Source organism: Mus caroli, unplaced genomic scaffold (genome assembly GCF_978045245.1).
Source record: "Mus caroli unplaced genomic scaffold, Mus_caroli_1 scaffold_19, whole genome shotgun sequence".
Taxonomy (NCBI): domain Eukaryota; kingdom Metazoa; phylum Chordata; class Mammalia; order Rodentia; family Muridae; genus Mus; species Mus caroli.
In genome coordinates, this window is record NW_028227274.1 from 6,736,580 (window position 1) to 6,750,854 (window position 14,275).

At 42.2% G+C, this 14,275-nt stretch overlaps 1 protein-coding gene and 1 pseudogene across 1 annotated transcript in view; one reads left to right on the forward strand and one right to left on the reverse strand.

Annotated features, from left to right (window-relative positions):
• Colec12 (collectin subfamily member 12) overlaps positions 1 to 14,275 on the forward strand; it is a 173,831-nt gene that overhangs the window by 15,729 nt on the left and 143,827 nt on the right. The gene's annotated exons all lie outside the window — the stretch shown is intronic.
• Positions 341 to 14,275, reverse strand: part of LOC110285102 (large ribosomal subunit protein eL24-like) — a 38,778-nt pseudogene continuing 24,843 nt past the window's right edge.

Sequence of the window (14,275 nt, forward strand, 5' to 3'; positions counted from 1 at the left end):
CCTTCCCTAATTCAATGACAGGGATCAGCTGCAACTGTCCATTGGTTGGGTGCAAATGACTGCATCTGACTCTTTTAGCTGCTTGTTGGGTCTTTCCGAGGGCAGTCATGATAGATCCCTTTTTGTGAGCGTTCCATAGCCTCAGTAATAGTGCCAGGCCTTGGGACCTCCCCTTGAGCTGGATCCCACTTTGGGCCTTGTCGCTGGACCTTCATTTCCTCAGGCTCCTCTCCATTTCCATTCTTGTAATTCTTTCAGACAGAAACAATTTATGGGTTAGAGGTGTGATGGCAACCCCCTCCGTCACTTGTAATCTCAGGTTTTTCTGTTTTGTGTGTTTTTTGTTTTTGTTTTCCTTAAAGATAGATCTTTATTTCAAACTCTGATCTACCACACTATCGTTTCCCACCTACTCTGGGGGCAGAGACCTTCCCAGGCTTCACAATCTTTTGTCTAGGTGCTGCCTTTGTGGGGGCCTTGGCAGCAGCCATTGCTGTCTTCTTTGATGCCTGCTTAGCCTTTTTTGCTTCCTTGGCAGCCCCGATAGCCTGCTCTCATTGGGCTTTCCTAACCTCTGGTTTCTGATTCCACTTGGCCATTATATCAGCAAGAGACGCACCAGTGATGGCTCGCTGGAATTTGACTGCACGGCGGGTTCTTTTCTTTTGAATTTCTTCCGACTGCCCTTTCTTGTGTTTTCTTCTGTAGAGGACAATCCAGTTTATCTGCTGAGGATTCCTTTTGGAAAGGAATGCAGACTCACATTTTGCATTAAGAAATTGGAAAACCTTCCCCGTTGGTCTTGGAGTAGTGCCGCTCGTGTCCCGGGTAAATCTTGTACAGGCTGAAACTGCACAGCTCAACCCTGGTGCCTGCTTACTTCATGGTGATGCATTCTCAGGTTTTAGTCAGGCTTGGGAGTCAGCATCTCTTGGCTTCACTCTGCAGAGCTAATTTGTGTAACTTTGGTTACAGCTTGACAAAGGACCTTTTCTGAGCCATGAGACAGGCGTTCGCATGTGTGTATGTGTGCAGGTTCACTGTGTAGCCCAAGCTGACCTCAAGTTTATGGATCTTTCTGCCTTAGTCTCTTATTTGCTGGGATTACAGAAATACCTTATTGCAGAAGTCCTCTCTATTTTCTCTATTTAATCTAATGATACCTTTTACTTATTTACCAGTCTCTACTTTCTTCCTTTTGTTTTGTTTGTTTTGTTTTTCCAGTCAGGGTATTTTGTATAACCTTGGCTATCCTAGAACTAGCTCTGTAGACCAGATTGGCCCTGAACTCACAGTGATTGGTCTGCCTCAGAATCCCAAGTGCCACCGCCTGACTACTTCCTAAAAAAAAAAAAACAAGGCATGCTTTCCCTAAGAAAGAGCTAGAGATATAACTCAGTGGTAGAGAACTTGCCTAATCATTGTTTGCTATGCCCTAGGGTTCAGTTTCTAGCCCCACCAAACAGTAATTACAGAAACAAAATAAACCTCTCCATGGCTCTGGAATCCCTCATTATCCCACTTAGTATCACCCTGGATGTCATAGATGCTCTCTGCCCCCCACAACCCATTTGGCACCTATCTGTGTTGGGGAATCTGTAGACCAGCTTGGTCTCATTAATCGCTTGCAGTGTTGTTTTTGGATGATAGCTTGGTTTAGTATACATGTCCACATTGGAATGATGAAGGGGCAAAAGCTACATGGTTCAGCTTATGAAGAGCAATGTTACATGTAGCTTTTGCTACCTTGCTAAGCTCTGGCCCCAGAGAATATTAGATCTGAGGATGAAAAACACAGACACACACATTGCTTAAATTCAACCTTCTTGGCTCAGCTGCTGGGCACCTCCAATCTACCCCAGCTAGTGTACCCTTCCCAGTAGTCTTAGCTCATCACCTCTCAACCTGCCCTAGCTTCAGTTGCTCAGCCAACTTCAGTCCCAGCTCAACACCCCAAGATCTCACATGAGTGGTTGGCTTTTCCCCCTCCAAAACATGTCTAAAACTCCTTTCCTCTCTCTCCTGCATCTGCTGGCTTGCCTGTGAGGACCTGGAAGTCCTACCTATTCCACCTATGCCTCTGGCATCTTTATTGATGGATTGAGAAACAATTGGAGAACAGAACCTTAGCATCAGAACCAACCCCTACAGAGCAAGGGCAGATTTAAAGGTTATAGTGAGGAACTGTGGGCAGCTGAGAAAAGCTGTATTTGCTGTTTGTGCTTAACAAACCAAACTTGGACAAAATTGCTTGGGACAGGGGAGCAGGGTTTTTGGGGGGATGCTATTAATGATTATGAAAAATATATGAAAAAAATCACAAACTGAAATAATAGCAAAGTTTAAAGGAAATGTAGCTTACTTTACTATGAAGAACAAGAGGGTTGGTAAAAAGTGAGTGAAAATAGTCCAAAGGAACTGATGTGTTCCAGTGCCAGGTCGAGTTTCAACAGCACACTAGGCTGAGACAGTTCTATGTGGAAGAGGGTTTATTGGGAGGGAGAGACAAAGTGGTGGAAGAAAGAGAAGAGGGGGAGAGGAGAGAGAAAGGGAGGGGTGTTCCCATTATTTATATGAAAAATGACATAACACAGGTAAAAGATGGGAGGTGAGCAAATGTATTCTGGGAACATGGTAGCTGTCATCTTGACAACATGTCTGTAGGTCACGCTGTCGCCTATGGGATATCATAGGTTTGGGAGGTCCTGATGCCAACGGGAACCACTGAAAAAATGCTCAGAAGTTACAGGCTTATAGTCTAGAAGAGGGGTACAATTGAAGGCAGCATGAAGAATGTCCTTGAATCATTTTGTTTATCCACAACTTCATGGGTGTCTTACAGTTATGGTTTCAAATGGGCCTGGCTTTTCCTTCCCCTTGAAAAATAATTATGAGCCAGGCAGTGATGGCATACATATTTAATCCCAGCACTCAGAAGGCAGAGGCAGAGAGGCAGAGAGGCAGAGAGGCAGAGAGGCAGAGAGGCAGAGGCAAGCAGATCTCTGTGAGTTCAAGGCCACACTGGTGGTCTACAGAGCTAGTTCCAGGACAGCCAGGACTACATAGAGAAACCCATCCTAAAAAAACAAACAAACAAAGTTGAAAAAAAGAAAAAGAATTATGGGTTGAACTATTATTATTACTATGACTTGTATTTTAAGAGCTAAGGCTTTGCTATATTGCCCAGACTAACAGGTTTTGAACTTCCAGACTCGGCCTTTACGTGTAGCTAGGACTATAGGTGTGCATCATCCACACCTCTCAGCAAGATCCTTTAACAGGCTACCTCACAGATACACAGCAGTCCAATCTGCCTGAGAAGTAGGTGCTCCCTCCTCTGAGGCCATCCTCTAAAGGGATAAACTTCAACTTGAAGCTGCTTTTAGATAAGAGGCTTACAAAGGCTTATAGAAACAAAATGTCTGCTTTGTTCCATCTCTTTATTTGAGGATGGAGTCTTGCTATGGGTCTCAAACACCTGTCCCAAACTCCACAGTGCTGGAATTAGAAGTGTGTGTCTTCTACCACATCTGGCTTCAGATACTAAGAAAGCAAGGGTTGGAAACATATCTCAACAGTTCCTCTTGTAGCAGACCAGGGTTTGGATCCTAACACTCAAATAGTTGCTCTCAACCAGGGTTCTACCATCTTCTTCTGGCCTTTCTGGGCACTGCATGCATATCGTGCACAGACATGCATTCAGGCAAAACCCTGTTACATAAAATAAAAAACTCTTTAAAAATAAGTAAATAAAAGCATAGAGGACCACTTAGACTTCTGGAAGATCACCACAAATATATGCTGGAAAGAAATATTAATTGTGAGCCCTGGTAAATTTCTACTTTCATTGCAAAACAAAACAAAACAAAAAAATCCCAAAACAAACAAACAAACAAACAAAACCATGGTCTCTCTCTCTTCCTCTTTGTGTGTATGCATGTGTCTGGGTGTCTCTGTGTGTGTCCTGGTGTGTGTTTATGTGCATGTTGAGGTGTCTATGTGTGTCTGGGAGAGATGTATGTGTGTCTGGGTATCTGTGTGTGTGTGTCTGGGAGCTTATGTATGTCTGTGTGTATTTATGTATGTCTATGCATATGTCTGAGTATGTGTCTGGGGATTGACTCTAAGCTCTCTCTTGTACTAAGCCCTGTCTGCTATCAGCCACATTCCCAATCCAATGCAGACAGCTCTTCCAGATTTTACCAAGAAGACACTGAGCTGTCTTTGTAAAGTTGCTCAAAATGAACACTTGGGTCTCTCCTCTGGCTATTTGAGCTGTTTTTCCTCATCTGGGATTCTTCCTTGAAGCTTGGATTCAGTTTTGAATTTGTAAAGAGTGTTGTGTGTCATGTGCCCCCCTTGCCCTACCCCACTCCTTGGGAAGACTGACACCTGGAGTGTTTAGCTGGGGCAGTAATGGGAATGTCAGGAATCCAGGAATGTCCTCATTTCCTGTGGGGAGCATCTAATTGAGCCCAGCATGAGGCTGTCCTTTAAGCTGTACCTTTCTGTACCTAAACATCTCTGAGTAGAGACAGCACAAGAAAAAAGGCTAAGCCCGTGGGAGGCAAAAGCAGGGGAACTGGGTTCAGGGTTTGACTTGGTGCCCTTTGAAGGGCTGCTTTGAAATGTTCAAAGCCTTTTGCAACACTTAGTGGGAGGGGTTATTGATTCATATTCCTGATTTTTATAAGAATTTGGTGTTAGATGGCATGTGGAGAGATGGACACCAAATGGTTCTCAGGCAAAATTCTCCTGGAAGGGGGTGGCTCATCTCACCCATTTTGCTGCCAAGGAGGCAAGTGGGGTTCCTAAAGCTAAAGGGAAATTTCCTGACTGTTGCCTGCTTTCAAATAATTTAGGGGAGATTTCATCTGTTTTGTACCATTAATGGTATTCACAGCCTCATGTACCATCCCCCACACCCCATCCCCCCACCCCCTTCACCCTTGCAGAGGATTCAGTGGTAGGGTTAGCTCCCTGCCTAGCCTTTTTCTTTTACAAGTAAATGCTAGTCAATGCATTTCCATGTGAAAGACATGTTAAGAGATAGATTTTCTTTTTCTTTTCTCTGTCTTTCTTTTTTAACCATTTTCATATTAAAGAAAGGGCTACATAGCTTTTCTAGAATATCTTTTGTGTGCTCGCCAATTTCAGCTTTTTCATTCCTTTAATTTTCTCCAGTATTATCCAAGAGAGAGACCCAGGGATTTATAAATGAGGAACTGAAGCTCATGGGTTAAGTGATTCCAAGGGGCCCAGGTTGTAGCTAGCACTAGAGTGTGGGAACTCAGCGCCCCCCCCCACCCCCCAGGCTCAATTTCTAGTACAAAGAATCCCAGAAGTAGAGGGAGCATCTGATTTGAAAGACCCGTGAAGACTTCATGGAGCACCCCAAGATTCTGGGGATGAGTAATAATGTGCAGGTGGGCTCCGCCTCCCTTTACACCTGGCTTTACTGTGGTAGCCTGTCATTGTCTGGGGAGTAATGGGCCCTAAAATTTCCAACCATTTTCAGGCCTCACACCCCAACCCCAGTTTTTGTTCACTGATGAATCCCAGGGAAGTGTGGAAGAAGAGGAGGAATAATTGTTTTTTCCAACAATTAAGTTGAAGTCAAACATAGTTTGTTTTTATTTTGGGAAGTATTACAGGGAAAACATCTTCTCAGTTGTTTTTCTACCAAGAGAGCATGAAGATATTAGGTTGTTTCCAGCAATTAGTTGTGGAGTGTAGGTGGGAAAGAGTTATTTGGTAGGTAGTGACTCTAAGCAAATGGAAACAGATGAGCCCTGGGACTTCCCTTAAAGGATTTGAGCTGATTGTCCTGAGGAAAGAGCTGCCTTAGGCTGTAGACCATATAGCCTTCAGTGAAGTTATGAACTAGAGGGACTTTTCTCTATCACTTTGCCTCTGGTGTCCTTGGGGTCAGGAGGCCAGGCTTTAGAGCAGATCACCCTTCTTATGCCAGCTTTGCCCCTTACCTGCAAGTCATCATCTGCTCTCAGCCTTACTTTGTTCATCTGTGAAATGGAAATGACATGAGTACCTTATGCGGCCTGCATGATAATGAGAAACCTACCCATGATATATGTGGTAGATCTGCAGTAAACTGTGGCTGTACAGAAAGCTGTCACTCTTCTGAACACTCTTGCCTGCTGCTTTGATCCTTGCTTCACATATATTCTTATTTCTTCCTTCCATCAAAGCCCCACTGTCCTAACCCAGCATTCTCTACCCTGCATTATGGCATGGTTTGCTCATAGAGTATTAAAGATGTTTGCTTCACAGCGGGGTTTTTTAATTTAATTTTTTTTAATTTAAAGGCTTGGTGGAGACAAAATATTGTGAAACTGCTCTCTCTTCCTGAGTCATCGTGCAATGCTTTTGAAGGAAGGGAGTGTGCTAACAGATCTGAGCAGCTTCTGTGGAGCCTTGGAATAGCATCTTGGCTAAGAGTTAACATAGAAGATGGAGCCAGACTGCCTGCAGTTTCTAGATTACCAGAAAGCAGCAGACTAGCCTTGGATGAGATAGCCCCTCTGCTGACTGTGGTATCTGTGGTGATGTTTAGAGCAGTGTTTTATGTTAGAAAAAGCTATGGCAGTGGTCACAAGGTCATTGTAGCAGTTCTAGTGGGCAAGAAGTCACTGTTTCTGTGCCACCTTGTGGAGAACAGAGGAGTTCTCCTGGAAAGGGCTAAGGATGCTTCCCTTAGCTGTTTCATTGCTCTGTAGAGCAGTGGACTAAGTATGGGCAATGGCTTAGTTGTGCTTAGCTTGACTCTTAGTGACTAATCTGTGGTGGAGGGACTAAAATCCTCTGGCCACTATTAGCTATAACTGTAACACATAATATGATCACCGTATTTAGAATTTAATGGCACACCATGCAATGATCATTATAGGACAGTTTCATTATAAACAGGTACTTTATAACTTTTTATACTTGTAAAATTATCTTTGTTTTTGAGACTAAGTTTCATGTGGTATAGGATAGCCTAGGCTAGCTTTTAGCTCAAGGTAGCTGAAAATGGCCTTGAATTCTTGATTCCCCTGCCTCTATTTCCATAGTATTGAGGTTACAAAGGTGTACCATGCCCAGCAAAAGATCGTGTTTTATATAGTGCACTTAAAAATTCACTTTATTCACAAAATCATTATAAATTGTCTCAGAAATTGTAATTGTTCTAGAAATGGTGCTAGAAAGTGTTAAACCCTGAGAGCACAAGTGTTATATTAGTATGTAAACCCTGAGAGCACACGTGTTATATTAGTGTGTAAACCCTGAGAGCACAAGTGTTATATTAGTATGTAAACCCTGAGAGCACACGTGTTATATTAGTGTGTAAACCCTGAGAGCACACGTGTTATATTAGTGTGTAAACCCTGAGAGCACAAGTGTTATATTAGTATGTAAACCCTGAGAGCACACGTGTTATATTAGTGTGTAAACCCTGAGAGCACACGTGTTATATTAGTGTGTAAACCCTGAGAGCACAAGTGTTATATTAGTATGTAAACCCTGAGAGCACACGTGTTATATTAGTGTGTAAACCCTGAGAGCACACGTGTTATATTAGTGTGTAAACCCTGAGAGCACAAGTGTTATATTAGTATGTAAGAAGAGAAAGCTTAAAACAAGGACCAGGTGATGGAGGAGCAAATCACTGAATCAGCATTATTTTGTTTTCAGGAGCTTAATATTGTCTGCTCTTTTAAGCAGATTTTTAAAGGAGTGTGTGTGTGTGTGTGTGTGTGTGTGTGTGTGTGTGTGAGAGAGAGAGAGAGAGAGAGAAGAGGAACTAAAAGAGAAAGTCCTAAGTACCAGTGGCTCCAGTTCTTGCCACATGAACTATTGTGAAACTGTTCTCTTCTGAGTCATTACTTTCTGCTCCTACCAACGCTTCATTTTTATCCTTTTATAGTTTTGCATGCTGGCATTTGGCCCTGGTTGATACAAGCTTCTCGTTTTTACTTGAATAGTTATTTTTCATGAGTCACTTTTGATGGGAAGATCAATTCTTTCATGTGTTGTATAAGGTGAAAGATTGTGGACTTGTCAGGAAAGTGAAAGAGATTTAGAGGTCTGTAAAAGTTCTAATAGAAACCCTGGCTATGCCTGGCTACTTTTGGTGCCTGTAGAGACTGGGGGTGTTTTATAGTCTCTAATGTTTGACATCATCGTTCTAAGGTGTCCTCTTTCTTCAAAACATGTTTTATTTGTGTTGACTTTATTTCTGGTAAAGTGGCTCAGTGGTTAAAGGCACTTACTTGACAGCTAGCCCGGTGACCTGAGTTTGATCCCTAGGATCTAACATGGTGGAAATACAGAGAACCCACAAAGTCTCCACATGGATGCCATATCATGTACTCCCCACAAACACAAAGAAAGGTTTAATTTTTTAAATTAAAAATTAATGTCTTTTGAGGGGTACTGAAGTGAGGGCTTTGGGCACACCAAGCACACTCTACTGTTGGGCTATGCTGGCAGCTTCCATAGCAGCAGGGTCAACATAACTACTGTGGTTTGAAGACTAGTGGAAACATGATTGACGAATAAGAATCTGAAGTAAAGAGGTGGAGAGAAAGCAAGAGAGAGGGAGGGGACATTAACTCTAGTAAATTCCTAAACAGGACAAAAGGAGAAATATTGAAACTTTGGGACAACATCAGTAACCAGGAAGTACCCTGAGCCTCATATATCTCATAGCTGTGAGTTCTGGGCCCCAGTTCAACCAGAATGGATAAAAAATGTTGTGAAAAAAAAAATAACATCTGTTCTGATCTCATAGAGATGGGCTGTTCTCTAAACCGTATGAGCACTTATCTCATATTAGGTGTCACAAATGATCACATAGTAGGGATGGTTCATACCTTGAGGAAGGGTTGTAATTCAAACACTTTCTGGTTTTGTATGAGTGACTTGAGCATCTGTAGACTTTGTATCTTCAGGGTACCATGGAACCTATGCCCCTCTGTGATCATGGATGAGCAACCGACCTGTCTTCAAGGGAAAGTAAACTGGGGTATGTACATGAAAGGCAAACACACTCACACCGTTCTCCTGGCCAGCATCGTATGACAACATGGAATGCTGCACTTTTTAGGGACCAATTGTGTATGAGGTGCTGTGTGGAGTTCAGAATAGTAAATAGTAAATTCTGAAAAATCGTCCAACCAAGTTCAGAGAGCCCGGGTTATTCACATGAAACAAGTTAGTTTGTTAGTGGCGTTCTGGAGTGAAGATGAATTCAGACAAGAGGAAATAAGAAAATGGAAAGGAGTGGCTACAGTAGCCCAGCTGTTGGGCTCTCTGCCTGTTAACAGAGGCAGGAGTTAGTGTGGGAGACATACAGGGGTGGAGCCAAAGGCTCCAAATAGGGGCCAGTGTGGGAACCCAGAAAATGGATGAAAAGATTTTGATTCCATTACATCCATAAGATGACTGATCTCTGAGAGAATTTTTAGGAAATAGTCTGTGGCAGCAGATGTGGGGTGACTCTACTATCCAGAAATGAGAGTACCAATGGGTAGAAATGAGAGCTGATGGGCAGAGAACACTGTATGAATGAGTGAATGAGCTGATGATGGACATGTGAAGACAGGAACGAAAGGAGAGAGATGAAAGACGTTACTTGCAGGGTCTGTTACTATGTGACTGTGATGTCCATGTCATCAACTCCCTGGTAACTGATAACATCTGTCCTCTAAGACCCTAGGCCAGTAATAGAGCGCTCATGAAACAGAATGCCCTGCCCTGCAAAATGAGCTATGTTCAGTCCCTGTTGGCAACACTCAGTGGTGTATAGCATCCACCCTTCACTTCGTTGAGGTGGTTATTCTCCCACTTGTAGTTTATTTCTTGATTTTAATGTACATCTTTTGGTCTGGTCAGTTGTTGCTACATATATCTTTAATGTAGTAATTTATAGCCAGGTACATGTGAGAAATATTTTTCATTTGCTATTTGATGATGCTGGAGACCTTACACATTCTAAACCGCTTATTGTACCTCTGAGCAACACCCCAAGCACCCACTTCCAACTAAGCTGCTGAAATAAATTGCTCTGTGGAACAGCCTACCCTGAAGGCTGCTTTGAAGTGAAGGAGCCTTGCTGGCCCGTTAAGATAGCAGGAACAAAGGACAACCTCCTTTAGGTTTGAGCCTGGCCCTTCAGGCCTTGGACCTTTTCCTCATTTCCCCCACCCACCCCTTCCTCCTGAAAGACAGCTACCAGAAGATTTGTCTCTTTGATTGTTGCTCATGAGGAGGCTTCATCTGAAGAAGTCAGCATAGGAGAAATTAGGAGGGAGCTGCGTTCCCTTGCTTTGCTTTGCCTTCTACTATCAACGAAGCACGCAGGTCTCAAGATCTAAATAGTCATCTGTCACATGGCCAACCTCATAGTACCATAAGCCTGGACATATAAACTATGTAGGGGCTCAGATGGCAGTGTAAATCTTTGTCATTTTATAACTTTGCCATTTTCAGTTCCTTCCTTCCAGTCTATTCAGATTTATTCAGCCACTGATATAAGCAATTCAGAATATTTTTATGACTCTAGCAACACCCACCCACTTCCCAGTTTCCCTTCAGTTCCTTTAATCCTCACTCTTCGGAACCACTGAACTGATTTCTGACAGAATTTGCCCGTCTGGGCATTTTTCATAGACGTGCAAGCATAGAATTTGTTGTCTTTGTGTCCAGTTAACTGCACCTAGTTTGTTATCTTTAAGGTTTATTCATATTGTAGTATGTATGACAACCTCATTCTTTTTTTATTACTAAATAATATTCTACTGTGTAGTTATACCATGTTTCATTAATTATCATTTGAGAACCATGTGGATTTTGTTCCTCTTAACTGTTACTGTTATTTGCATATATGATTTTCTTTGAACACGTTTTCATATCTCTTAGGTAAGTACTTTAGAGTGGAGCTTCTGTGCTGTATTTAAACTTGAGGAAATTCCAAAATATTTCTGAGAGGGCACAATGCTTTGTTTTTAAATTGTGTGACCCATTCTCTTTACACCAAAAGGGGTGGGGATAGGTCTAACTTTTTGTTTTCTTTCAGTACAGAAATTATGTAAGTTAACTAAAACAGAGCTACAATGGAAGCTTTTATTTGGTGTGTGTGTGTGTGTGTGTGTAAATATCCACAAAAGTCAAAAGAGGGCACTGGAGCCCTTGGAGTTAAGAGTCATAAACAGTTGTGAGCCATCCAACATGGGAACTGAACTCTGGTCCTCTAGACAAGCAGTAAGTGTTTGTAACTACTTGAGCCATGTCTCTAATCCCACCATCTCTATTTTGAGCTTCTAGAAGAGGAAAAAAAAAGTTAGTTAATGTAATTATCTTTGGGCAACCTCAAGATAATTGTCAGGGTTTTTTGGTTAGTTTTGTTTTGTTGGTTGTTTGATATCACTGAAGAAAGGCCAGGAATCTTTGTTCCCTGGGTGAGAATCAAAGTAATACTAGTACTTGGGGCACTAGAGAGATGACTTAGCAATTGGTTAGTTAAGATCATCTGCTGTTCTTCTAGAGGTCATGGGTTCAACTCCTTGCACCTAATATGGTGGCTAACCATTGCCTATTATGGGATCTGTTGTCCTCTTCTGGTGTGCAGACACATATGTAGACAAAACACCATGCTCATAAAAAAATAAAAAGTTATTCTTGGAGTGGGGGGACTAACCTTAAAAAGGGAAAAGGACTGCTAATTGGCTGTAGAGTGGTGTCTTGGTAGACTCCGAACCCTTCACAACATCCACTCACCACCTGATACCCTAGCCAGGGTTTTGTTTGCTGTGAAAAACACCATGACTGTAAACAACTTAGGGAGGAAAAAGGTTTATTCTGCCATAACTCTCTATCACAGTCATCATAAAGGGAGGCTAGGGCAGGAACTCAAGGCAGGAATCAGGAGGCAGGAACTGATGCTGAGGTCATGGGAGGATGCTGCTTACTAACTTATTCCTCGTGCCTTGCACAGTAGGCTTTCTTATAGAAACCAGCACCAGGGTGGCACTGCCACAATGAGCCGACTCTTCCCACATCAATTAGGAAAATGCACCACAGCTTGCCTAGAAGCCAGTCTTACAATGTCATTTTTTCAATTGGGGTTCCCTCTTCCAAAATTACTCTAGCTTTTGTCAAGAAGACATAAAACTACCCAGTAGACCTGCCAAACAGTGTAAGATGTTTCACCAAATAGAACTATGCCTATCATGATACCAAGTTAAGGTCCTGTGCTGGTTGAATACAGTGTCCATGGGTTCTTTTCCCCTAGTATCCTATATTTCTATTACTGTGAAGCTGTCTGAGGTACCATCCCTTCTCTGTGGCATAACTCAGGAAGTGACAATGGACCCAAAAGAAAGTGGGAGGGAGCATGTATGGGCAAGTACTGAGGAGACTGCAGGGACCCTGTTCTGCACGCCTTTCTTCAGCCAGTGTGTGAAGACTGCTTGATTCCAGGCAGGTTTGACCCTGGGTAGATTAACACACTTACCATGGAGGGTCTGTATTTGGGTTGTGAAAAAAATAGGGCAACAGTATCTCTTACTTGGCAGTGGTCCATTGTACAATTCACGTTATGAGCTAGTGTATTTAATCCTAAGTAGCCTGACACAAGGCTTTCACTAGTGGTTGCTTGATTCAAAACAGAGCAGACCCATTCTTTGGCAATATCCCCAAGTAACATAATTTAGCTTGACTCACGATCTTATGATGGATACATTCCTGAATTCTGTTTAGTTGGGAAGACAACCTCTTCCTCTTGGCTGGGACTTCATCACTGATACATAAATTTAAACCTGGGGTTGGACATAAGGGGGACTCTCAAGATGAAACAGAGCCCATGAAACCCTAGGCATATAGTAAATGAAGAATCTGGGTCTCTCTTGTGGCTTATCCAAGTTACCACAACAGAAGAAAACAAAAGTAGAAATGAGGCAGCCAAGATTTTTACTCAGAGGTGACAGCAAAGGGACTTTGTGTGCATGTAAAGGACATCCTGTAAAAAGTGTCTTTCCCAGCTCATTGGTGCTGCAGCACTGTGCTTATAGTTCAGTCCTGATTGCAGTCTTTGTATTCTTTCTCTAGTTGGGTTCATAAGAATTTGTCAAGCTAGCCAGACATGGTGGCACACGCCTTTAATTCCAGCACTCAGGAGGCAGAGGCAGGCAGATTCCTGAGTTTGAGGCCAGCTTGGTCTACAAAGTGAGTTCCAGGACAGCCAGGGCTACACAGAGAAACCCTCTCTCGAAAAACCAAAAAAAAAAAAAAAAAAAAAGAAAGAAAAGAAAAGAAAAGAATTTGGCAAGCTAACCGGTATTTTATGTCATTTGCTCATTTTAAAGGAGGAGCAGGGATGTCTCCCTGGCGAGTCCCTAGAGGTCATTGTGTACTAGAAATGGCATAGCTGAGATACAAGACAATCTTAATAAACTAATGTGAAAATGTGTTACTGAGTTCTCCAGGCTGAGCCCAGGCCACCATTAGGAGCAACGGTACACCTTTAAGAAGATGGCATTTCTCTTGTGAAATAGCACACGCAATTTATTTCTTTATTCTACCTTTCTGCAAGATTGAGAATTAATATCATAAAACATTTTACAAAGCTGAATCAGATTTTATGTAAGAGAGAATTTAGAAAAACGAAAAAAGTTTATAATGTGGGTTCTGGATAGATTGAGAGTCTGTAAAACAACTATAGACACAGTGTTTTCATTTCAGAAAACAGTCGTCTCCTAACAGAGACACCCTTATCTTAGAATCTTGTAAATTGTTATATTCATTTCACTATAAATAACATACATTTGCATTTAAAAAAAAAAAAGAAGATGGCGTTTCTCTTTCTTTCTCGATTCCACTCAGACCTTAGGGTTTAGACACATGGGAAAGGCAGGCAATTCTATCTACCCTTGACTCCGTGTCCCTTCTAGAAGCTTCTGCAAGAAGGTTAGATAATAACATTCCAGCATGCAGAGGACTTATTTGCTATCTCAGATGTGCTGAGATCTGACATAAACTAGGCCCTAGTGGAGCTTTGAGAAAAATGGCCCTGTTGTAGTCTTCTTCTCTTCTTTTCTTTCTTCCTTTTCTTTTTTGTAGTATAGTGAAAGATTTGAGGATGGGTGTCTTATACAGAAAGAGATTAATGCTGTGTATAGTTCTCTAAATCTGAAGTTGATAGCTTTCTTGCTTGTAGAGTTTAGAGGTGGCATAGGGTTTCTATTATATGAGCAGAACATGCATGCATATGCCT